Source organism: Mesocricetus auratus, unplaced genomic scaffold (genome assembly GCF_017639785.1).
Source record: "Mesocricetus auratus isolate SY011 unplaced genomic scaffold, BCM_Maur_2.0 Super-Scaffold_100011, whole genome shotgun sequence".
Taxonomy (NCBI): domain Eukaryota; kingdom Metazoa; phylum Chordata; class Mammalia; order Rodentia; family Cricetidae; genus Mesocricetus; species Mesocricetus auratus.
The window spans coordinates 25,863,124-25,887,238 of record NW_024429195.1 but is presented as its reverse complement, the minus strand read 5'-3'; the positions used below and the strand labels follow the sequence as shown (position 1 = coordinate 25,887,238).

The window sequence follows — 24,115 nt, the reverse complement described above, 5'->3', positions numbered from 1 at the left end:
CTTAGTAGATAGAGATCCGATCTGTGAGCTGTCGGGGAGTCACAAAGGAGTGGGTACAAGGAATGGCTAAAAGGGTAAGCAAGGAAGAATCAGGGTGCCCTGGATGCTGGGTTTACACCAAGAGGATCCCAAGTTCTTTTTCTTCTTTAATTTTCCTTTTCTTTGTCTCTCCGTTTATCTCTGTCTCTATGTCTCTCTCTTTCTCTGTGTAGGCCAGAGGTCAATTACAGGTGTCATTCTCCAGGTGCCTTGTTTTTTGAAACAGGATCTCTCACTGACTTGTAACTTGCCATGTAGGCCAGACTAGCTGACCACCAAGCCCCACGTTCCAGAAATCAAACTCAGGTCTTCACCAAAGGAGCTATCTCCCCAGCCCTAATTATAGTTTAATAACACTGGGCTCAAAAGCCAGTAATGTGTTAATTCTAGTTTTTTTGTTTTGTTTTGTTTCCCCCTCACTTGATTTATGGTCAACATTTTATAAACACACCACAAATTCCTGTAGAGCAGGTGTAACGAGCTCTAAGCTCTCTTACATTTAAGTTCATCAACTCTACAGAACCCAAATTTCATTCATCCTTTGTTTTAGCTAATGCTTGTCCAGTTGATTTTTGCTTTTAAAAATGTTTATTTTCTTATTTATTGTGCTTTGTAGGGGGAGGTACATGTATGTGGGAGGAAGAATGTGTGCCTTGTTGTGTAACTTGTAAGACTTGATTCTCTCTACTTAACACATGGGTCCCAGGGGCTGAACTCAGGTTCCCTATCTCGGTGGCAGGTGCCTTTACCTGCTGAGCTATCTCTTTAGCCCCAACTGGTTCTTTACACACTAATGGTTACAGGTCTTCTGGCCTTCTACTGTGTATCTTCATCCTGTCTGTGTGCTGTAGATTTTACTATAACTATTTTGAGCATCAGGGCAGGTATAATCTCACTATGATTTTCTTTTCCCTCCCTCTGCTTACCTCCTTCCCTTTCTGTCCCTCCTTCATTCCTGCTCTTCCTCCCCCCTCTCCCTCCCCCTTTCCTCTTTACAGTGCTGGTGTTCTGCCCCTGAGCCCCATCCCAGCTCAAGGAGTGCAACTATAACCTTTCTCACAAACTTTCCCTAATGATTTTGCTTGTTCAACAATAACACTGTGACCAACATTTTTGGTGATGTTAGGTGTAAAAATTGAGAGTTAGATGGACAAAGAAAAGGCACTACCCATAAAACATACTGTTGGTCACCTTTTTTTTTTTGTTAACCTCTAAGGCTAGCTTTCAATAAAAGCCATTACTGGGGTAGGAAGGCAGGGGGCTGCATTCCAGGTTCAGTCCTGGTATCCCAAAGGCTTCTGGATTGGCTTCCTTGGTCAGAGCTCTGATGTTCAAATCCCCTCCCCTTCTGGCGTCGCTCAATCAGACTGTGCCCTATGAGTTGGTTGACCTGTCACCTGGGGACCTATGCTGGTACTCCTCCATCCCTCTGTGGCCACTTATCAGTGGCTTCCTATGCTCTGGCCTTGTTCTGAGAGCTGTGCATATTTTGAGGTCTCTCTTTTCTGATACTAGGTCTCTGTTTCATTAGACTTCTTAGGTCTTTTGGGTTCTCCAAAGTGTCCAGAGTTCTTCTGGGACCCCAAGCTCATGGGCCTAGCCCTTTCCTTTGGTTAACCTATGCTGCCCATTTTTCCCCAGGCCATGTGACTTATTTCTAAAGGGATGAGAATGATCCACGAGAGTGTGAGCCTCTGCAAGCCAAGGACCATCCCAGGCCACAATGTTCTTAGGCTCCACGCTGACCAGCCTGTCTTTTGGTTCGGCCCTTTCCTTGTTCCTTTAAAAACTGGGGCTTTGGTAGATAATTTGTGCTTCAAATCAGAGACGAATCTAGAGCTCGTGTCAAAGCATGACGTCATCCTAACACCTTTCCTTCACCAAGTGTTGCCCGCAGTTACCTGTGCTGCTGATCACATCCTGTTGATTGTATCTTTAGGATGTGCCCTGGCTCCATCTGCTTCTTGTCTCCACCCTTCCTAACAGGAGCGCCAGCTTGTTTTGTTTGGATTTCCACAGGACTTTCCAGATTTATCTCCCTGACGCCTATCTCCTTGACAGCTGAGTGATTATTTAAAAATGTAAATGAGATCATGTATATTTGCAAGACCCAGCAAACCTCTTCACATGGGAATTAATACTGGCCATGTCTCCCCACTCTGCATGGTCTGTTGTTTTAGTCAGCCTTCTCCTTCTCAACCCCTCTCTTCCTCTCATTGTATAGCCGAACCACACTGACACTCTCTCTGCTCAGGAACAATGCACGTTTCGAACCAGGCTATCATGTAGCCCAGGCTAGCTTCTAGTTTGCTACATAGACAAGGATGGCCTTGAGCCCTCAATCCCTTTGCCACCATCTTCTGAGAGTGAGAATGGCAGTCACTTCTGGCATCACTGGTGTCTTACAGTACTGGAGATCAAAGCTTCATGCTAAGCAAGCACTCTACCGAGTCCCATAGCCAGCACGCACAGTACCACTCAGTTTCAACAACAGCACACGTGATTCCCTGATTAATCATGTTACTATATTTGTTTGCCTCTGCTTGAGAATGATGAATAAAGTGCCTGAATGTTTACATGTGCTGCTAAGCATGTGTAAATATGTTTAGATTTAGTATGCTTTTTAATTGCAGTCACAATCACCATAGTAACGCAAGGCAACCCCATTCCTCAGTCCCTGGCCTGCGGCCCTTCTCATGGATTAGGTCTTTAATCTTCAGGGCAGTCTTATGAGGTCGGGACTGTTATTATCCATATTTTATTGTTGACAGAATCAAACAAAGACTTACAATGACTTTTCCGGGTCCAAACCAGCTATTAGGTGGTAAAGGGATCTGTGTTCAGGTGAACTAAAGTCGGACACTGGGGGGGTTCCATGTACAGACTGAGCAGGGACAGACTCTTCAATGCTTAACTGTTGCGTAGACAGGCAAGTGAAAGAAAAGTCATATCCAAAAAGCAGAAAGGGTTAGCAGAGTGTAGGAACAGGGAACCTTATTTCACTATTTACAAGTCTCTTGCTATTCAAATGAGAAAATACTGAGTGGTCCTCGAATGCGCTTCTGTTTTTTGCGAAGGTGAATATTTGGCGTCATGTCTGTGCAAAGCAGGGAAGCGGCAGGTGAGGTGGTTTCATTATAAAATGTCCTGAAGGCTGGGGATTTGGGTCAGCTACTAGACTGCTTGCCTAGAATAAAACTCTGGGGTCCTGGTCACTGTTCCATTGCTGTGAAGAGACTCCATAACCATGCCAACTCTTACAAAAAGAAAGCATTTAATTGGAGCTCGCTTAAGTTTCAGAGGTCTAGTCCGTTGTCATTGTGGCAGGGAGTATGGTGGTATTCAGGCAGTCATGGTGCTGGAGAAATCCATGGGCATCAGGAAAAGAGTGACACTGGACCAGTTTGGGCTTTTGAAAGCTCAATGTCCGCCCATAGGGACACAATTCCTCCAACAAAGCCACTCCAATTAGGTCGTATCTCCTAATCTTTCTCAAGTAGTGTCACTCCCTGATGATTGAGCATTCAAATTTACAAGCCTATGGAGACCATTCTTATTCAAGTCACCACACAAGGATTCAGTCTCCAGCACAGCATAAACCTGGCCTGACGGTACATGCCTGCAATCCTGGCACTTGGGAGGTAGAGGCAGGAGGAACAGAGGCCTGAAATCATCCTTGGCGACATAGCTAAATCAAAGCTAGCCTGGGCTACATCAGAGCCTGTCTCAAAACCAAAACCAAACCAAACAGTGAAGAAAGTCTGTAGAGATGGATTTTTTTCCCCTGATATGATTTTTGTGGTTAGGCTCAGTTTTTTTTTTAATAGTAATTATGAGAAAGAATATTTAAAGGTGGTTTGCGGAGGACTGAAAAGTGAACCCAATGACCTGGAGAAAGCTGTGACCCGTTGACTTTGAAAACTCACTTTGAAATAATAAGACATGCCATGTCAGAGTGTGGGACCATGCAAGTGTGCAATTCCCATAGCCAAAGTGCCAATCTGACTCCAGGTCCACCAAGCCTCTGTGACACACCATGCGGAGATAGAGTAATAAATACGATGGCGTCATGGCTGCCATTCCCAGCATACTCTTCAATCCAGACAGGTGAGGTGGGTTTTGAGAGCACGGAGTCTTTTTCTGCTTCCAGTGAACTTAACTCAGGAAATTTGAGTGTTGGACAATCAGTGGTCACCAAAGCTGTCCGAAGCCAGGGGCTTCTGAGTCCATTGTCTCCCATAGGAGCAGAAAAATGAGACCTGGACAAGAAGTGAACAGTGTGATTTTAAGTCTGGTAAAGAAAAAAAGAGAGCTGTCTCTCCAACCCCACGGCTGGTCATTTTTGATTCAGGAAGTGGCTGCTATTCTCCCTTGCCTGACCTCTCCACTGAGTCAGAGATGCCATCGTCTCTTAACCCTCCTGTTAGCATTCAGATTTTTACACTGGCCTGCCCTTGGGGACCTAGCAGGACATAGCAGCAGCAGCAGCACCAAGACGAGACACTGTGACTACTGTAGCCATTGAACAGTACGCTCCCCATGCTCAGGGGCTATATCCCCTTATAAAAGGCCAGCCCTTCCCTTCTCTCTTACTTCCTTCAGCTCCTGCTCATAGGCCACCTCTGCAACCCTCCTCCCCCAATAAACCTCCATGTGATCTCTGTTACTTGGTGTGGTTTTGTGGTGCTCCTTGGCTCCAAGCCACCAAGGATACCTTTCACTGTTAAACTATTTACACTTCCAAACGGGAGAGAGGGATGGGCAGTGTCACCTTGATGCACTTACTCCCAACTTGTTTCTCTTATTGTGTAGGCTACTGATTAACTCACTTTTTACACCATCAACTCATGACCTGCTCACATTAGCTCATAGGTCCTGCGTTTCCAACCTGGGAGCTAGCTCCTGCTCCATTAGACACCAACCTGAGACCCTTCCAGGGATCATTGTATTTCATCCTCATAGCAGGCGTAGGTGTTATGATCCCTGGTGGGGGCTGTCCTTATGTACATATTTTCTCTTATTGGTTGATGAATAAAACACTGATTGGCCAGTAGCCAAGCAGGAAGTATAGGAGAGGCTATAAGACAAGGAGAATGCTGGGCAGAGGGAGGCAGAGAGAAGCCACCAGAGGAGACACCATGTAGTGGTTGGGAAGATAGGACACCGGATGTTCTCTGTAGGATAAGACCACATAGAAATACATAGATTAGCAGTTATAGGTTAATAATGAAGAGAAAGCTAGCCAATAAGAAGCCTGAGCCACTGGCCAAACAGTTTCTAATTAATAAAAGTCTTTGTGTGTTTATTTGGGGCAAAGCAGCTGTGTGACCAGGCCGGAAAGAAACTCCGTCCACAGATCCCAGTTGAGGAAATTGATACCAGAAAGGTTAAACAATCTGCCCCATCAACAAATAGCCTCACACTGGCAGAGCTTGAATTTGAACCCAGCCATACGCATGCATAAAACAAGAAAACGACAAGTGGAGTGACTGTCTAGCATCAGACGCTCCATGTGTCTGTCCCACTTAGTCTTCATGAGTTTAGCATTAGAGTCTTATCACAAGAAGCAAGGGCTCAGGTAGGACTGAGGAATCTTCCCTGTCTGACTCCAAAGTCTATATGTAGTAGTAACTCATTAAACAGTTAGCCAATGGGGTGCTATAATGGATTTTTCATAATTACTTTCACAGCTCCGCTCCATGTTCTTTCTCTGTGGTCCTTGGGTCTCATTCTTTGTGTTATCAGAAATTTGTGGGAGTCCCCTTTTGGTCACCAGATGACACTGGGGAGCTTAGTGTCCCCTTGTGACAGGACAAGACAGTGCAGAGGTTCCTTTATCTCGTATTCTTGCTGAAGCCGTGTTATGTTTAACTAGAATTTGGTGCCCTTGATGGAGAATCCAGTGGAAACTTTCCAAACTCTATTCTAGCAGCTTAAGGCCAAGACACCCCAGCTAAGTTACATTGGCTTCTGTTAAAATATTTGCTTGTGCAAGCCCTGCCTCCAGCTAACTACTTACACACACACACACACACACACACACACACACACACACACACACACACCCTGCTTAGTGACATACCAGGGTGTGGGCTTTGCCTTTAAAAGCCTTTTGCCCTGAACACTTGGTGCTACGCTTGGGTCCTGAATACCAAATGCAGTCCCTGCTGCTTGGAATAAAGACTTTCAATTGATCATTCGTCTTTGGTGGGTTCCCAGTAATACCCTCTTGAGGTTTTCAGTCTCATTAATAATTTAAGAATGAGCTCAAATGGAAGCATGAAGGATAATTTTATTTATAATAGAGTTTTTAAAACCTCAGGGCAGGCAAGCTGTAAATATTTTAGCCCATAGGAGGAGAATAGAGAAGAGAAGGAAAAAGTCTTGCTGTTTGTGTTAAGGCAACATGGAGGTCAGGTAGCTTGAAGTTTCATGGTGAGGGAGAGGAACCTACCTGTGCTTTTCCTGGTACTGAGGTTCTGGCCTGAGTATAAAAGAACGATAGAAAAAAGAAAAAAGAAAAGACCCTACTTTTTAAGTCAAAGAAGTGAGCAGATCCAATGGACCAAATGGTGCCTCCTAAGGTCTACATTAAGGAGTGGGAATTCTGGGAAGGAAAAGTACATTATCTCATTAAACAGCTAATTATTCCACCCATCTCTCTCCCTTTTTTTTTGAGACAGGGTTTCTTTGTATTGCTTTGGAGGCTGTCCTGGAACTCACTCTGTAGACCAGGCTGGTCTCAAACTCACAGAGATCCGCCTGCCTCTGCCTCCCGAGTGCTGGGATTAAAGGTGTGCGCCACCAACGCTTGGCTTCCACCCATCTCTTTAGTATGGTTTAAAGTAAGCCTTCCTTCCTTGGGTCCCTTAGGCAGGCCAGATAGAATGTTCAATTCTTCGCCCACAACAGAGATTTTATCCTCCAAGGAGGTGACCCTACAATCATTTAGGAGATGAGTTGAAATTGGGGAATAGATATAATCCATTTTTTAACCATGAAAATCTGGAGATTAGTTCTAAGTGTCTACCACAAGGGCTCAGGGTCTGGGCTAAAGTTCTAGTCTCCATCCCCTGTTCAGCCTTGAGGAGGAGGTAGGAAACCAGACCTCCCTTCTGGCATTCTGACCAGAGAAACAAATACATCGTGGGGTGGGAGCTGTTCTTATCTTTTGTGCTTTTATTATGCTAATATGTTCATGACATAAAATCAGCTGGCATTTACAGAGACCAGGTTGTGCTCTGGGGCACTATACTAAAGTCATTCATTATTCATTTCATTGAATCCTCCCAGCATCCTGTGCCACAGGTACAGTCACAGCACCTTTTCATGGAGGCGACAACAGAGGAAGAAAAAGGTACTCTAGTCAGTGGCTTGATGAAGCCCTTGTCGCAATTTTCTGGACAGAAGAAGGGATATTTTCAAGCCTCTTTGTCTTCCCCTGTGCTGGGAATATACGAACTGCAATCAGATATTTTTAAAAAATTGAATAGTAAAAAAATATGCTATCTAATTTTAAAATGGTTTTCTTTTGGGAGGAGTGAGTAGGTTGGAGTTGCTTGGTTAGTGAGGTAATTCTCCAAAAGGTCTGCAAGGCTAATCTGGTTAATTCCGGATACTTCCTCTTCCAGTCTTTCTGTGGCTTTCTTCTGTTCTCAGGACAGCCCCCATTAACATGTGTCTCCGGAAGGACTGAGTGGGGGGGGGCAGGGTGTTGGGTCCCTGAGCAACTCATTTGCATACCTCTCGTTACAAAGGCGGCCGCATCCTGGTTAAGACAATGCGCTGTCTGATAAACAGCGTCTGCTGGGCCTGCGCCAGTGTGTGGCCGCCTTTGATCCAGGTGCTGTTTATTCTTCCTGGAAGTCCGAGGACAGGACAAACTGTTACAGGACCTAGGGTCACAGCCTGTGCCCCAGTGAACCAGGTTTGGCAGCCGCTGGCCCCCAAGACACCAACTGAAAGAGCCAAATTAATAACGAAAAGCAGAAAAAGCAGACTTATTCCGTGCAGCTACATGGGGAAGGGCAGGGGAATCCAGGACTCCCCCTCCTCAACCTATCTTTTGGAGTCCTGACAGGAGGGTGAGTTTTAAATAGGAAGCAAGAGACTCGTGTAACTAAGCAGTCTGGCCAAGGTGTGGTCTATCTTTGTCTCAGCTTCAAGTCTGTCCAGCAAGGCCCCGGATGAGTTGTAACTCTCCTGGAGACAACTTTCCTTTGACTGTCCATAGGCTCCAGTATTTTCTTTTCCCCAGGAGGAGATCCCTGGGGCGATTCCTCTGGGTCAAGTGGGAGGGACACAGGCAGGCGGGTCACACACACATCCAGCAAAAGGAACCTCTTACCCCTCCCTTCTCTGGCAGAAATTCCTTGGGTCAAAAAGGTTTCTTAGTATCGGATTATGGGGGAAACATTGGAATTCCCCACAGATGCTGCCTAGCTTGGTGGAGAGGTTATAAATAAAAAGGTTTTGTCCTCTCCAGCTATAAATATCTTGGGGTTCGGGGAAATCAGGAAAACAGTGCAAGGGAGACGTACTGATCAAGGTTTGCCAAGCTTTTGTTGATAAACATTTATTTCCACATCTGTTTTCTGCATGTTCTCCTTCCCCCATCCTCTTTCCCAGCCCAGCACACACAGATAAAGGAAATGGAAGTTTAAACAATTAACTGGGACAGAAAACTTGCTGCCTCAGAATCCAGATAAAGTGGACCAGACCCGAGAGATGGCTCACCCGTCAAGGGCACCACTTGCAGAGGACCAGGGCTCTGGTCCCAGCACCAACATGGTGGTTTATGACTGTTTGTAACTCCAGTTCCAGAGGAGCACGCACTGGCTGCACATAGATACAGGGAAACACCATACACATAAAAAACGAACAAACTGAAAAGAATCTGGGTAGTGAAGAAATATTTCTGTCTTTTTCCCTACACACAGTGACTCCGAAACCCCATCCATTTATGTCAGTGAAGGTAAGAAATCTCTCAGTTCAGCTCAGCATTTCCTGTTCTACTCACAAGACATTCAAATATAAATGTGACATAGTTTAAGGCCCGTTTCAACCAAAAATTTGATCAGTAACTGTCACCCCTGAAAGAAGGGGATTGTGTGACACTGGGATTAATTAATCTCATCCAGTCAATAATCCTTACAAACCTGCATTTCCTCCAGGGACAGATGGCGCAGTGACTTCCTTTCCACACATACAGTGTCCCAAGCAACAGTCCCTGGATTCATCTGAGTCCAGTCATGCATGAGCAGGGGCCCTGCTGCCTCGAAGCTTCTGTGGAGAGCGTGAGGACAATTTGAGACAGGCGCCAGCTGGTCCTCTGAAGGAAGTCTCGTGCCTTAGGGCTGCTGAGGAACAGTGGTGGGTTGGAAGTGGAGCACTGTAGGGTGTAGGTGCTAGGCCGGGAGGATGAGAGGCTGTGAGGGAGGTCTGTGATGAAACCACGTGGAGAGTGGCCAGCATTGCAGGTAGTGTCCAGTCCTCTGCCACACCTGCTGGCTGCTGCTGCTGGCTTTGCATCTTTCAGACTGGCCTTGCCGGTGCCAGGCGAGACCTTGCAGGGGCAACTACCCCTGCTTCCAGGAGAGAAAAGCCTCTGCCTTTTAAGTAGCTGCAGACACTCACCTGGGTCATTCTCTTTTTTGTTTCAAGCAAGTCCCTCCAGAGAAACTAACTGTAAGAGCAGTTCAACTCCTGTGACTGGGACTCATTGTTTTTAGGTGACAGAAAGTAAACTTTGTTATTGCCAGACTAAATTTTCCTCTCAGAGGTGGTCCTAGTTGGCATTTTGGGGCCATGTAACCCATGAGCCAATCTGAGAATACTGAAGAAATATTTCCAGTTGGACACGTGATGTGGAAAGGCACCCTGTGTAAACTCCTTGCTTTCCTACTTAGGCCTTGCTTTGGAAAGTCTCTCCAGTGACCCTTTCAGGGGGAGAAACCTTCACATTGCTGACATCATTGAATAAATGAAAAAGAAAACTACCAGAGTCTAGCACTCATTGCTAATCTAGAAAAGCTGATGTCGCTTGACAGGCAGTGGCCACTTTGTCAGAAAAGCAAATCCTGCGTGTGTGCCATGTGTTGACTGACTGGAAGCTGGGGTCTGTAGCAGGACTTGACATACATTATTTTGTCTCATGATACAAATCAAGTGATTTTGCCCATCTACTCAGAAACAGCCGGAAGACGGTCTTAGTCACCTTTCTGTTGCGGTGATGTGATGAAACAGCGTACCAAGGCAGCTTACAGACAGAAGAGATTATTTGGGGCTCACAGTCCCAGATGGCTAGAATTCACCACCATCTTCATGGCAGGGAGCTTGGCAGCAGGCAGGGAGGCATGCACGGCCTTAGAGCTGCTGCTGAGATCCCACGGTGGTTCCACGAGCAAGCTGGAAGTAGAGAGAGTACTCTGGGTGGGAAGGTTTAGAGACCTCAAGCCTGTTCCAGCAACACACCTCCTCTGACAAGTCCACACCTCAGTCCTTCCCCAACAGCCACCAACTGGGAGCCAAAAATTCAAATGAGGAGACTCATTCCAATAGTACAACGACGGTCACCCCCCACTTGGAGGATTTCACTCTGTTCTTCCAGCTTCTGCTCTCTCTAACCCATTATCTTGGTGTGTTCTTCATGAATTTCTGTTTCAAGGACTATGAGAATGAAGAACAGGGCTGTCCTGTCTTCTGATATCTGATGTTATGACACCCTCTCCTCTGGTCCACTGCTTCAAGCCCCACTCTGGTTGTAGCCCAGCTGCTCTTGGGGGAAGCTATGTTCTGGTCCTCTGCTTCCCCGGGGCTCTCTCTCTGGCTATCTCTTGATTATCTGAAGAGAACAGTGTGACTCTGCTTGGAGCCACCATCTCAGAGCAGAGACATGATACAAAGGACAGAACTCAATCAGTGCGGGCTGCCCTTGACAGCATCTCTGTCCATGACTGCATAGGAGGAGAAGGAAGGTTTCCATAGCCATTTGGCCCATTTCCCAAAGGTTTTACTAGCAGGTGTTTGAAGACAGGAAGTGGCTAGGGTGTGGTCCAACCCTGGGCTTGTCTCATCAAAGAAGCTGGGAAGAAATCTGTAGGTCTTTGTAGGTCATTCACAGATTTGAAAGAGGCCTGGCATTCGTGCAGGGTTTGCAGGCCAAGCACATGTTTTTGTAAGGTCGAACACAGCACCTGGTTGGTCGGTTCCGGATGTTTTTTATTTAAGTTCTTTGACATTCAGGGCCTGGGAAAAAGTATATAGTTTTGGTTGGTGCTCCCTGGCCCTCCAGTTGGGTTCTCTTTTTTTTTCTTCTTCTTCCCCTTTCTTGAAGGTTTAGTTTTTCTTTTTTCTTTTCTCTCTTCCTTTTCTTCTTCTTTTTAAACCGCTGGATCTAATTTAATTGTGGTTCTCTTTTTTTTAGTGTACCCAGAGCTTTTGGGGTTATTGGTAAACTTTGAATAACACCACTGGGAATGCACACATACATAATTTATGAACCAATCATGACTGAAGCCCATGAAGCCCTTTGGAGAGGTCTTGCTTGGAAGGGATTCTAATTAACAAGGACAGTTTCTGGTCTCTGTCCTGCATGCTTTGTTAATAATAGTGTTCCTAATCAGGTAGAATCTCTTCCTCTGTGACTTAATCTCTCCCCACTCTGTTTCTCAACAGCCAATTCTACTGCCGTTACCTTTAATAAAAGCTGGGGTTAGCTTATGATAACAAAAGCTGACATGTCAGAGATAAGAGTGGTTGGACTCTTAGAATATTCCAGATGTTCTTATGTTCCTTTATAACAAATTCAGTGAAAATGAATTGCAGAGAAGCCTCGTTAAACGGCACTTGTTTATTCAAAAGAATTCTACAATTTAAAGAACACGCTCTTCTCCTCGTTAGTTGGGGCTCCTTCTTATTTATTTTTGTAATAAGGATACCGGGTAGCTGGCCTGGCTATTCAGAACAATTTATTTTTTCCTGTCATGTGAATTCCGGCTTGGGATGGTTTAATTCTTTTAAGTGGTAAAGAGATGAACGCTCAGATGAAACCCCGGGAATTTACGGCCACAGTGGATAGGAGTGGTGAGGGGGTGTGGGGGTGGGGCGCTAAAATTTCGTATTCATAAAGTATGATGACTTGGCTCTTTATTTGTGACCACATAAAAGGGCCGGTGAGGGTAGGGAGGGAGTGTGTCATGAGGTGCGTGTGTGCAGAGCCTCTTGACACACAAGTGTTAAAGTTTGTAGCTGACAATTTCTGACTGGGGAGTCACTCCGGAAGAACTATATAGATAATTGACTTCCTTAGTTGCTCATATCTTGCTATCAGTTAAGCAGCTGATGTTTCTTGGAGCTATTTTATGCTATGGCCTGGAAACGAAGGCATTCTCATTCAAGACAGCAGGGGCCAACGGCACCAGTGGGACAGCTCCAGGGAGACCCATGGAGGCTCCAAGGAACAAGTCAGCAGCAAAGGGTGAGTCTGCAAAGCTCGTAGAATCTCCAGAACAACTAAAAATAGGCAGGTCTCACGGGAAGATGCTTGTAAAAAGTGGTCTCATGAAATTCCAAGAAAAGATGGTGGAGCAGAGCCTGGAGAGGGGGAGAGAAGCATGCCAGGGATGAGGTGGCAAGGGTGGTATGGAACCGCTGCTGTAGCAGACAAAGGAGTGTATTGCTGCTGAGCATTGCTGGTCCTTGGTCCTTAAGGAGGCACAGCCCAGCTGGCCCAGTCTGCAGCATGGAGCAGCCACTGCTGCAGCTCTGATTGCTGGCCCTGCCTGGGGGAGGAAAGGGCAGGCCATAGTGCGGTCCTTGGGCTGCAAGTGCAATGGTTGTACCCCTAGAGCTGGCAGGGCAGATGGCACCAAGGGCAGACAGGTGTGCAGTGGCCTGGAGTTCTTGTGGATCCTGCCCCCAGATGCTCTGCCTGGCTGCAAGATCACCCTGACTCCGGGCAACAGCGGGATATCCAAGCGGAGTCTCAGCAGGAGTCCAGTATTTATGGTGCTTCAGAAACCTTGAATCAGACAAATGAGTCGCTGCAGTAAGCATTTTCATGTAAAGCTGTTTGGGCAAATGTACCGTGTAGCGCACAGCAGCTTGCAATGCTGCGTCAATCAACAGAGGTGATGGAGAGGTGGGAGAGATGGCGGGTTGCAGCAGCACCCGAGGTGGAGGGGGTGAAACTATAGACCGTGGCAATACATGTGGGAGGCCGCAGAGATGTGGCTGAGCTCTCAGTGCCCATCCACACCATCATCCTGGTGTTTGTCCGAGACGGAGAACGGTTCAGTTTCTGGGTTGGGCCTCCTGTATGGTCCATGCTGCTGCTGGAGGCCATGTTGATGTTTGTGGTCCAAGTTACCTCCAGAGACCATGTGGATGTCCGCGGTGTGTGCTGGTGGCGGCCCATGCTGCTGGTGGAAACCATGTGGGAATTCATGATCTGTTCGGTCACTGGCTGTTATAGGCAAAGAAGCTTCTTTTGCAGTGGTATCGATGATGGCACACTCATAATTGAGAATGAGACACTGAAGGCTTCTGGGTGTCCCTGCCCCTATCCCCCCACACCCTGCAAAAAGGAAAGAAAGAGTCCAGACTGAAGGCTACGGAAGAGAGTCCTTAAAAACTGTGACAAAGATGCAGGTGATGGCTTCTGGCAGGGGTGGGGGTGGGGAGGGACTTCTAAAGGGCTCTAAAGGGCTGGTCACTGAGAGTTTGACCATGCTCCAGTGAGTACATGGGGAACATAAAATTGGACTTGATGTTCTCTCTCTCTCTCTTTCTCTTTGGGGAGTATCAGCACAAAAGTGGGAGGGTAGACCTGGGAGGAATGGGAAGTGTGATGTGTGTATTGTATGAAATTTCCAAATAACCAATGAGAATATTATGTTGAAAACACACAGACACACACACACACACACACACACACACACACACACACACACACGCATTGGGGTGTTGGGGGTGGGTAGTATTAGTTATCAATTTGACAGAACCTAGAATTACCTAAGAACCTGGCTTCTGGACATGCCTGTGGGGAATTGTCTGGATAAGGTTAGCCTTTGGCCATGCATGTGGGGAATTACCTATTTTGTTGTTATTTTTCATTAGTTTGTTTGTTTTCAGTGCATCTTTGAATATTTACTGTAAGTCAGCCTGCACTAGGTCTCTGGTGAGTGAGCTCCAGTGCCTGCCAGGATGGGCATTTCCCCAGGGAAGACTCTCCAGGCACTGGCTATTTGGAAAAGTTAACGATACTTTGAGAGTAGTGCCTTGATGGAAGAAGAGGATTACTGTGAGTGGACTGTAAGATTTATAGCCCCACCCACCTGTCCCCTGTCTGGTCTCTGCTTCCTAATCTGTGGGAACATAACAAGCAAAGCCTCAGGCTGGGATGTCCTAGCCTTGTTCTTCCCAACACTGAGTCTATGCTAAAATTAACCCTTCCTTCTCTGAGTTGCTCCTTGTTGGTACTGGATGCAGTGACTGAGGCAGTAACACAGTGGCATTGACTGTTGTGGAATCACCTGTTGGTACTTCCTTGTCAAGGGGTCTTCTTACACCTCCAGCCCTGTGTGAGAAACCCTGGTCTGAGAAATCTAGCTATAACTGTTTATGGCAAGGCGTTATGAAAACAGGCTTGACCTTTAACCTGTGGTCTCTGTGGCCTTGGGCAAGTCCACTGTTTTATAAGGCTCATTTCCCTGTAATTCAGAGTGTGTTGGGACATAACTCTCCCCCTCTGGCCCACAAGAATAGCTTCTTCCTTCCCCCAGGGCTCAGTTCCTTGAGCTGTAATGAAAGTAATTCATGTTAGGGAATGGTTGTGAGAACTAACTTTGTGTTGATTAGGACTGGATTGGGTAATAATGCAATGAAAAAACCAAACCAAACCAAACCAAAACAAAACAAAACAAAACAAAAAAAACCCAGATCTTCCCATCTTGAAGCTAGAAACAGACACACTATGTCTATTCTTAAGGGCTTTATCTGCCAGACTTTTACCATCTAACAAACAGCTCCCTGGGGCAGCAAGATGGAGGTGGTGTTAGTCCCACTGAATGAGAATACCACTATCACAATTTTTGAGCCAGTTTTGAGGCAAATTTTATTAAATACCGGTTAGGACCATGGCAACTGACCAGGTCCATACCCAGGATTCCCAGAGTATGGTGCCAAATTACATTAGACAGGGGCTTATAAAGGCAAAACCAACAGGCCGTTTCCCACCATCATCCAATCAGGTGCAGGCATACATCCTGACTTCTGCCTACACGTTTTCCACCTATGTAGGATCAAGCATATATCCTGTGCCATTGGGGCAACCATGCTTGTTTATAGGAGCGAAAACATGAGTGTTGTGCCCAAATTCTGAACCCCAAAATCACCAAGAGGCCCATTACGATGCAAAAGCAAAGAGTCTTTTATTGTAGATGTTTAATGAGCTAACCCTGTTAGCTTGGGCCCTTCACCCCCCACCCCCCCAACCCCCCCACCCCCGCCCACCATGGTGAATGGCTGGAGAAAGACCCCAAGCAACCTCGAGGCAGGGATCTTAAAGGGCAGCGTAAGGGGCGTGTCTAGGGGTATGAAACAGTCTCAGGATTGGTGTGCTTCCAGGTTTGGGTGACCCATCCTGTGTTGATTGGTCAACTGGTTGCTGTGGCCCATAGGCCCTCCCAGGGCAGTTGCTATGTTCTGCACATCACTGTTGTGCACTGTCTGTAAAGCACACCCAGAGCTGTAAAGCACAGCCCGCCAGCTAACTTCTGATTGGTTCCTTGCCACGAGGGCATCTGACCTTAGTGACCAGGGCAGGAGCGGCAAGGTCACACAAGCACATGTTAGCCTGTAATGGCGGCTAAAATGGGGGACTGGTCACTACATGATTCCAGGAAATTAACTGTCCTTGGGCAAGTGGGACTTACAGGTTAGAGGCATTTTTGCTTTATAGGTCTCTTAGGTATAGTAAACTAAACTTAAAACGTAAGCTATCACAGTGGATCAGAGCCATCTTACAGCATACTCAGATACCAATGGTGGCCACACCACACCCTATGTCCCCTACTGTGCTCATATGCTGCCTGGAACAATAGTCAGTCCAGGCTGTCCAAGGTTATTCTGTCTTGTGACAAACTGACATTTACAACTAACCATATATACCTGGCCGTTTTCCTCCTGGTGCTGGGAGCAAGCTAGGTCTCCAACCCTGGGACCTGTATTTTGCTCAGGAAAATTATAGGTAGAATGCACCTAATGGATCAAAAAACCAGGATGAGGTCTCTAAAAGGGTCTGGCCACCCCTGCTTCATTTCCCTGGAAATGGACACCATGGACTTGGGGGCATTAGAAGAACCTGCTGTTGTTTATCTAGTATGCATTATTTTGAGACAAATTCTCTCTGTGTAAAAAGAATGGCCTCTCTCAAACCTCCTGGCTCCGCCTCCTGAATATTAGGATTACTGGCATCCACCATTGTGCCGAGCCAGGAAACCACTCTTTAAAAGTTTTGTCTGTTCTTTTGTAGGGCTATAGTGAAAGGCAGGGATTTATTTCTCATCGGTCTTAACCAACAGTGTGTGTGTATTGGGGGGAGACTCAAGCAGCACATTTTGGAACTCGGCCCAGCCTGGCCTCAGGAATAGGCCTGGACGCAACCCACCTGGCTTTCCAGCCCGTGCTGGAAGGGGTTGTTGCTACTGATTCGTTTTCAGCTGAGAGTGAACCACCTAGCGTGGGACCTGTTTTTAGCATCTCACCTGCCTTTGCTTTTTATGCTAGACCCTTACATTGTTTTAATAGTAAAGTTAGCAAACATAGATGGACAGAAAGAAAGAAAAAAAAAGCAAGCACCATAAAAGGAAGAATTACTCAGAAGAAAAGCATCGTGTTTCCCCTCTTGGGTTAATAGCTTTTAAGAATGCCAGACACTCTTTCATGACTGAGCGGATGTCCCTCATAGCATAGATCAATTAGCACGCTGTGTTATACTTTCTGTCACTACTTTGTAAATTTACAGATAGTAAATTTACATCATAAGCTTGGCCTGATGTTTTCAAAGAAATTCCTCCTTATTAAACAAATTTTAAACAATACATAACAACTGTCTTTCTCCGACTTAGAATTACAAACCCCAGATGCAAGCCGGCTTTTTAAGAGTCAGGAAAAGAAATCTTTAAGTAAACACCATGAAGTGGGCCACAAGTAAAGCCTTTCCGTGAGGCAGGAAGGGAGAGAGACATTCCTGAAAGCCAAGACACTCAGAGAGAAATGTGCCAAGGGGACGCTGACGGGATGCCAGCTTTGGAAGAAGCAGTTCTGTTGCTCTCCAAGCATTCCAAGGACTTGAGAAGCCGGTGTCCACATTCCAGGGAGCCACCACCTTCATGCATGTGTCGTTTTGCTCTGTTTGGTTCTCGCAATACTAAGTGCAGAACCCAGAGCCTCACAAATGCTTGACAAGTACTGAACCATTGAGCTACATTATACCGTACTGTGGAACTAGCCCTCTAATAGAGCTACCGCCTTGCAGGGGACAAACCATCTGCTCCGACTCCAGACTCCTTTCTCTTCTGGGTCACCTGTGCCCGACAATGACAAGGGTAGAGAGCTTCTAGCAAATGCTATCTCTATGTCTGGTTTATCAAAGTTTTTTTTTCCTCTCAGTACTTTCCAGAATCAAAATTAAGATCCAGATAAAGCAGGGTGGTGGTGGCACATGCCTTTAATCCCAGCACTTGGGAGGCAGTATGATCTGCAGAGCAAGTTCCAGGACAACCAAGGCTACACAGAGAAACCCTGTCTCAGACAAACAAACAAACAACAAACAATCAAGATGGAGAAGATCTGGCTAAAACCAGACTAACACCATCAGAATCCTATTGGTTTAGCACAAAGGGAAATGAGATCTAATAGCTTTGAGTATATGCCTTCCCTGAACTCATTCTCTTCTGCAACACAGGGGCACCAGCCTGGGTTTGCAACTGACAATAAAGGATATTTGTGTTTCACACAGCGTCTACTGCTTAGATATTAATGTCTCCAGGCCTATATTGAGGGGAGTCCAGGTATGGGAAATACAGATGGTTAGACCAGCTTTCTGGGGAAGAGTGGAATTTGCCTCTAAATGGTTCATTCCTTTAAATGGTTCTGGAATCTCTAGCTCAGAACCCAGATTGATAAAATCAAGTGGATGATTTTCTGCATCTCTGCTTGCCTGGAGTCAGGGGAGCCAGGCTTACTGTTGACTACCTGTCCCCTTGCAGCTGCTGTCCATAGGTGAGGTTCTGATGTCCCTGGGAAGAGTGAAAGAGGCCAAGCTAGGGCCCCAAAAGACGGAGCTGGTGGGGTACCTTTCCTGTAGACCAGAGTTCATTCTCTATAGTGGCTTTCTCTACACACTCCAGCTCATGGCCTAGGCATGTTTACAGATCTGCGTTTGCACACAGCTCTATCCCTGGCTGCCACAGAGCTTGACCAGAGGGATCTGCTTTGCAAGTGCCTTGTCTTGAAGTAACTGGTTACTGCATTAGGATGGAGACAGATCTTGTGGCTTAAAGCACATTGCCTGTTTGAGTGTGGATCCAAGGAGCCTTGCTGAAAGAGCGGTTGTTCTCACTTTATGTGAGTGATCTAAGCTTAATCTCTTTTGACTCTTCTTGGCTTCATTTCCCAGAGGCTCCACTTGCAAGTGCCCGGGGTACATCTCCTCCTGCTAGAGGAAGAATGTACAGGTACCTTCTGCCCCCATGCCCTGTCTGGAGGGAAAACCAATCTTCAGAAATTAAAATAGCAGTCCTTTTTTCAAGGCAATGAATATAACAGCATTGACAGTAACACTGAGGGTTTGTTCAGTGTAGCAGGCAAAGGAGGCTACCACACAGGAAAACAAAGTTCTTTGGTCTGGGAGGGGATCCTGGAAATAGGCATTATTCACTTGTAAAGCATGGTACTGCTAACCTGTCCCTGACTTCTTTCTTTCTTTCTTTCTTTCTTTCTTTCTTTCTTTCTTTCTTTCTTTCTGTCTTTCTTTCTTTCTTTCTTTCCTTCTCTCTCTCTCTCTCTCTCTCTCTCTCTCTCTCTCTCTCCCTCTCTTCCTTCCTTTTTTTTGTTTTCTTAATTTGGAGGTAGTTACCGATTTTAAATCACTTACTTTGTGCATAACCAAGCCCCAAACAAAACTAGGATAAAAAAAAAAAGATAAGTGCACAAAACTGGAATTATTGTTTTTTGAGCGCCCAGGACAAGAGAGAAGAAAGCTACTGGTTGTTTTGATGGAAGATGCTGCGCTTTAAAATTGAGATGAGGGTTTCTCCAGGAGGGTGCTTTTCCTCTCTGAAGAGCGGGTGTAGAGAGGGCTTTGCGAGCTGCTGCCGCCTGAGTGGAATTGCTAAGGGGTCCTCTCTGGGCCACAAGCTTGACACCAGGCTTCATTTGACTGAGCCAGAAAAGGGTCCTTTTGTTGCTGATTTTTTTTTCTTTCTTTCTTTTCCTCCCTAGTGTCATCTCTCATGGTTGCCTGGGCAACCAGTGTGTATCCTTTCAGCATAGGTTACTGGGCCCCAGGAAGGAAGTGCTCCAGCGCTGGCCTGCTATTTTTATAGAACCGTTACATAATGCAGTCTATTAGAGACTCCCTCTTGGCGTTTTATCGCACAAAGGGGAAATTAAGTTTGATGATTCCTAAATGTTGAATGGAGGATGTCAGGTGACTCTGGGATTATTTGGCTTAGGCTGTATAGCAACAATATTCCCATAAGCAATCCTAGGAGGACTGATATTCATTCGAGACCTTGGCAATGATCCCGTTAGAGGAAGCAGGACTCTCTCTCTCTCTCTCTGTCTCTCTCTGTCTCTCTGTCTCTCTGTCTCTCTGTCTCTCTGTCTCTCTCTGTCTCTCTGTCTCTGTCTCTGTCTCTGTCTCTGTCTCTGTCTCTGTCTCTCTCTCTCTCTCTCTCTCTCTCTCTCTCTCTCATAGTGCAGCCACAGACAGCCAGGCACTCTTCTCTGCTGACGCAGTGGGAAGCTTTTTTTTTCCTGAGACAGGGATTCTCTGTGTAGCCTTGGCTGTCCTGGAACTCACTTTGTAGACCAGGCTGGTTTTGAACTCAGAGAGCCACCAGCCTCTGCCTCCCGAGTACTGGGGTTAAAGGCGTGGGCCACACGGGGGTCTTTTAAAAAGACACAGCTCATACATCTTTTCTGCAGCTGAGTGATCACTGGCAAAAAGAATGGGGTTCAAAGACTGGGCTAGGTTGCCTCCCAAATACTGTTGAGGCATGGCCTGGAAGCTCCGGTCAGTTTTGCCTCCTCCGGGTAGCTCTGAAGTAGTCCTGAGGAGACAGGGCTTGGGAGGGGGACAGATTAAACAAGGAGTCTCTAGCAGACTCATCAGGCCTTTGCCGGGAGACCTGAGGTTTGACTCAACAAGAAGTGGAAACTGTCATCTCTGTTCTTCCCGAAGGACTGCCTGCAGTTTGGCAGCAACCTGAAATAAGGAAGTTCCATCGCAGAGTAGACACAAGCCACTTTGTCCACAGGGAGCCTTAAGACTAAAAGGGCCTGGGGTACTCTCCTTTCTATAGCCTCCTGGCCACTTTGGGGCTTCCCAGCATGCACTGGGGTCTGCCAGGACCTGTAGGCTGTTTTCCTTCTTTCTACTGCTTGGTAGAGGTCCTTGTTTACCGTTGTCTCACCACATATTGATAAACAGACTTAAACATTCTTACTTTTTCTTACGTTCCACCTCAGCAATGCTTACACCACATTTTTGCATTTTTTTCTTTCACATCAACCATTTCTCAGCAGACAGCTGGGTGATAGGTGTCTTACAGTCTAGTTTGAATCTAGCTGCTGCCTAGAGATGAGAATACCTTAGGTGAAGGCCTCGCTCTCCCGTGCTAGAGGCCACTTTTAGGTGGCAGGTCCTACTTCAGCCACAACTTCTGTCTGACCTTGCTACAAATCAGAGGTTTCCAGGGCTCTCTGCTGAGGTCTGGCAGTTTGAAAGGATGGCTGGCAGAGCACCAAATTCTCACCAGTGTGGGTATCTACCTCAGGCTCCACCCATTTCTAGAACTTACTCATGTAAACTCGGGTGTGGCTGGAAGGGGATCCTGTTTTTTTTTTTTTCCCTTCGGTTTTTTGAGACAGGGTTTCTCTGTATTGTTTTGGAGGTTTTGGAGGCTGTCCTGGAATACACTCTGTAGACAGGCTGGCCTGGAACTCACAGAGATCCGCCTGCCTCTGCGTCCGGAGTGCTGGGATTAAAGGCGTGCGCCACCACCGCCCGGCAGGGATTCTTATGAGATGGCAAACAAGCACTCTGTGAAGAGGGACACAGGAAAGTCCAGAGAGTTCCAGGCCCAGTGGCTTCTATCCTCACAGCTTACACAGCAGCTTCTGACTGAATTCCTTCCTGGAAGCAGGATTGTTTAGGTACATGCAATTTAATCATTGGAGTTGGCCCTCAAGTCAACTCTGACATCAACTCCCTTTCTAGGAGACCTGGGTGAGCCTGTTGGTTCCCATCCTCTGAGTGGTTGGCATGCTTTCCACTGTTAAAGGAATTTGCTAGGGGGAGCTGAAGATATCCCCACCACAGTATCGGTCTTTATTTCCACTAACCCATATGAAATGCCATTTTTTTTTGCTGCCCCTTCAGTGACTCTACTGGCTCCCTCATGTTTGAAAATAACTGAATGCAGATACCGAGTTTGGATGACCACCCGCACCTTCATCTCATAGCTATAGAAAATGGGCCTAAAGAAGTTAGGTGGTTGTTCTAAGTTACTTACACACTGGGAGCAGAGGAAAGTGCTCATCGAAAGAGTTCTCACTCTCTCCTCCTTGCCCCATCCAGGCTTAATGGGCTGGCTCTGCCCCCTAAGACTGCTGGGACATGTGCTTACACCAATAGAAAGTATTAGCCAGCTGGTGACCACACCAGGTGTTTGAGACTCCAGTGTAGCCCTGAGCCTTTCTTAGGGTGAACTTTTAAGCACAAAAACCATGTTCTGGATTGGCACATTTCAGTTAACAAGGATAGTTAGCCAGAAACTGCATGGAACTACAGAGACCAAAAAGGAAGGTTAATTTCTGTCTCAGACGGGAACTAGCCCCAACCGTCATCCTGTAGAACCTTGTGTGGACATTCCATGAAGATTTGCAGTTTAAGCATCACATTGGGTGTTTACACCATGCTCAAGTGGCAACAATAGAGGAGACAGTCCTTGCTGTCTTGGAGTTTATGAAGTGAAGGAGGGAGGTGCCACATAAAAATTACATGGCTATTAAAAATGCAATTACACAAAGAGTCAATTAATCACCAACTCGAAGAGCTGTGAAACAACCCAAAGTATGTTAGGGTGGTCATCAGCGGGGAGTGGAGACGAGAGTGGCAGTCAGTGGAGATGAGGATGTAGCGAGACTCCTGAGCCTCCAAGCCTAAAGAGATAGACTGGGGGAGGGGAGGAAGGGTAAGGCCACCGGGGCAGAAGGAACACAGACGTGAGAGCCAAGAGGAAGCTCAAGGTTTCCTGTGACCGAGGAAAGGCTGGGCTGTCCGGCATGAGGCCTGGGGGTGGGTTACAGAACTGTGTGTTGTTACTCTTGTCCTCGAAGCTGGGACATGAGCAGCTGTGACAGAAGACCAGAAGTGGGGAGAGGGCTCACAGTGTGAGGGAACAACCTGTAATGGTGGGGAAAGCGGGCGGCTGAGGTGGCTCATCTTCCGGTGACAGCAGCTGGTAGCAGCTGGTCTCTGGTGGCAGCAGATAACATGGGTGGAGATAGGCTGGCCTGTGGCCCTCAAGAACTGCTCTAGTGATCTATTCCATATTCCCAAAATAGTGTCACCAGCTGTGGGACAAGTGTTCAAGCCCGGGAGCCTGTGTTGGACATTGCTTACATATTTTAACCATGTGTGTACAATTAAACACACACACACACACACACACACATATATATATATATATTTACTGTATGTATCTATGTGAGTGTATGCAGGTACCCAGGGAGGGCACCCGAGCCCCTGAGGCTTTCATAGGTAGTTGTGATCTGCTAGACATGGGTGCTGGGAATCGAACTTGGGTCCCCTGGAAGAACAGAAAATGCTCTTAATGGCTGAGCTCCTCTCCAGCTCCTGCATGCTGTTTTGTTTTGTTTTCTCTCTTGAAGGAAGTCCAGCAGGATGGTACCCCATGTTTCCATCAGCTTTCTGTTTTTCACTCTGCAACATTCTCAGGTCAGTTTCCCACGTGTGGAGCAGGAGGACTATTATGGTATACAGTGGCTTCTTCCTACCCACTAGCCTTGGAAAGAGCTCTAGAGGCACCCCACTCTTTCTTCTTATTTTAGAGCACCCCTCTTTCCCTCTTTCCTTTTTCAGAGCTGAGGGTAAGGCAAGGGCCTATCATCATCAGAGTGAGGTAAGCCACAGGCTCTGGCTTCCCGAGAGTCAGTGCTCGGCTGCCAACCTAGTGGGCAGCAGTCATCTTCACGACCAAGGGGGCTCTTCCGTGGAAGTGTGGCAGGAGCCGGAAGTACTTCCCACTTCAGCATCCTGAGAAAAGATGCTGCTGGCCCTCCTTCTGCCCTAGCAGTAATTCTCTATGCACCAAATCTTGAACTAAACACTGAGTGGTGCCTTCTGAGGGTGCGAGATCACTGCAGTCTCTTGTTGGTGTTTTACTGTGACCCACCCACTACTTCTCTGTGGCTTCAGTAAGGACAGAAGTTCCCTCTTTTGCTAACAAGCAGAAAAATGTTTCATTTTTCAAGGCTTTGGATCCTGAAGGAGGCATTTGGCTGGTTGGACCAGACTCGGTTATTTGGTAGAAGTAGAACAAGAAGAAAGAGGGATAATGAGAGTTACTTACCCTGATACACATTAGTGAAAGAAAGCCCCTCAGATATGGTAGAGTTACGACGGCTTGTTTTTACTGGGAGAAGAAAGAGCTTTGTATTGGTGGACAGTTCTTCATGTGAGGGGAAGACCGTTTGTCTCAGGGCAACAGAGCAGAACACACACATCCACACATCCACCGTTCACACGCAAGGCTCTTGTCAG

General features: G+C 46.7%; 1 long non-coding RNA gene across 1 annotated transcript in view; it reads left to right on the top strand.

Annotated features, from left to right (window-relative positions):
* Nucleotides 1–12,268: 12,268 nt before the first annotated feature.
* LOC121143205 overlaps nt 12,269–24,115 on the top strand; it is a 76,265-nt gene continuing 64,418 nt past the window's right edge. Inside the window, exon 1 of the long non-coding RNA XR_005880386.1 lies at nt 12,269–12,517. This is a non-coding gene — a long non-coding RNA (uncharacterized LOC121143205). The remainder of the gene's footprint in view (nt 12,518–24,115) is intronic.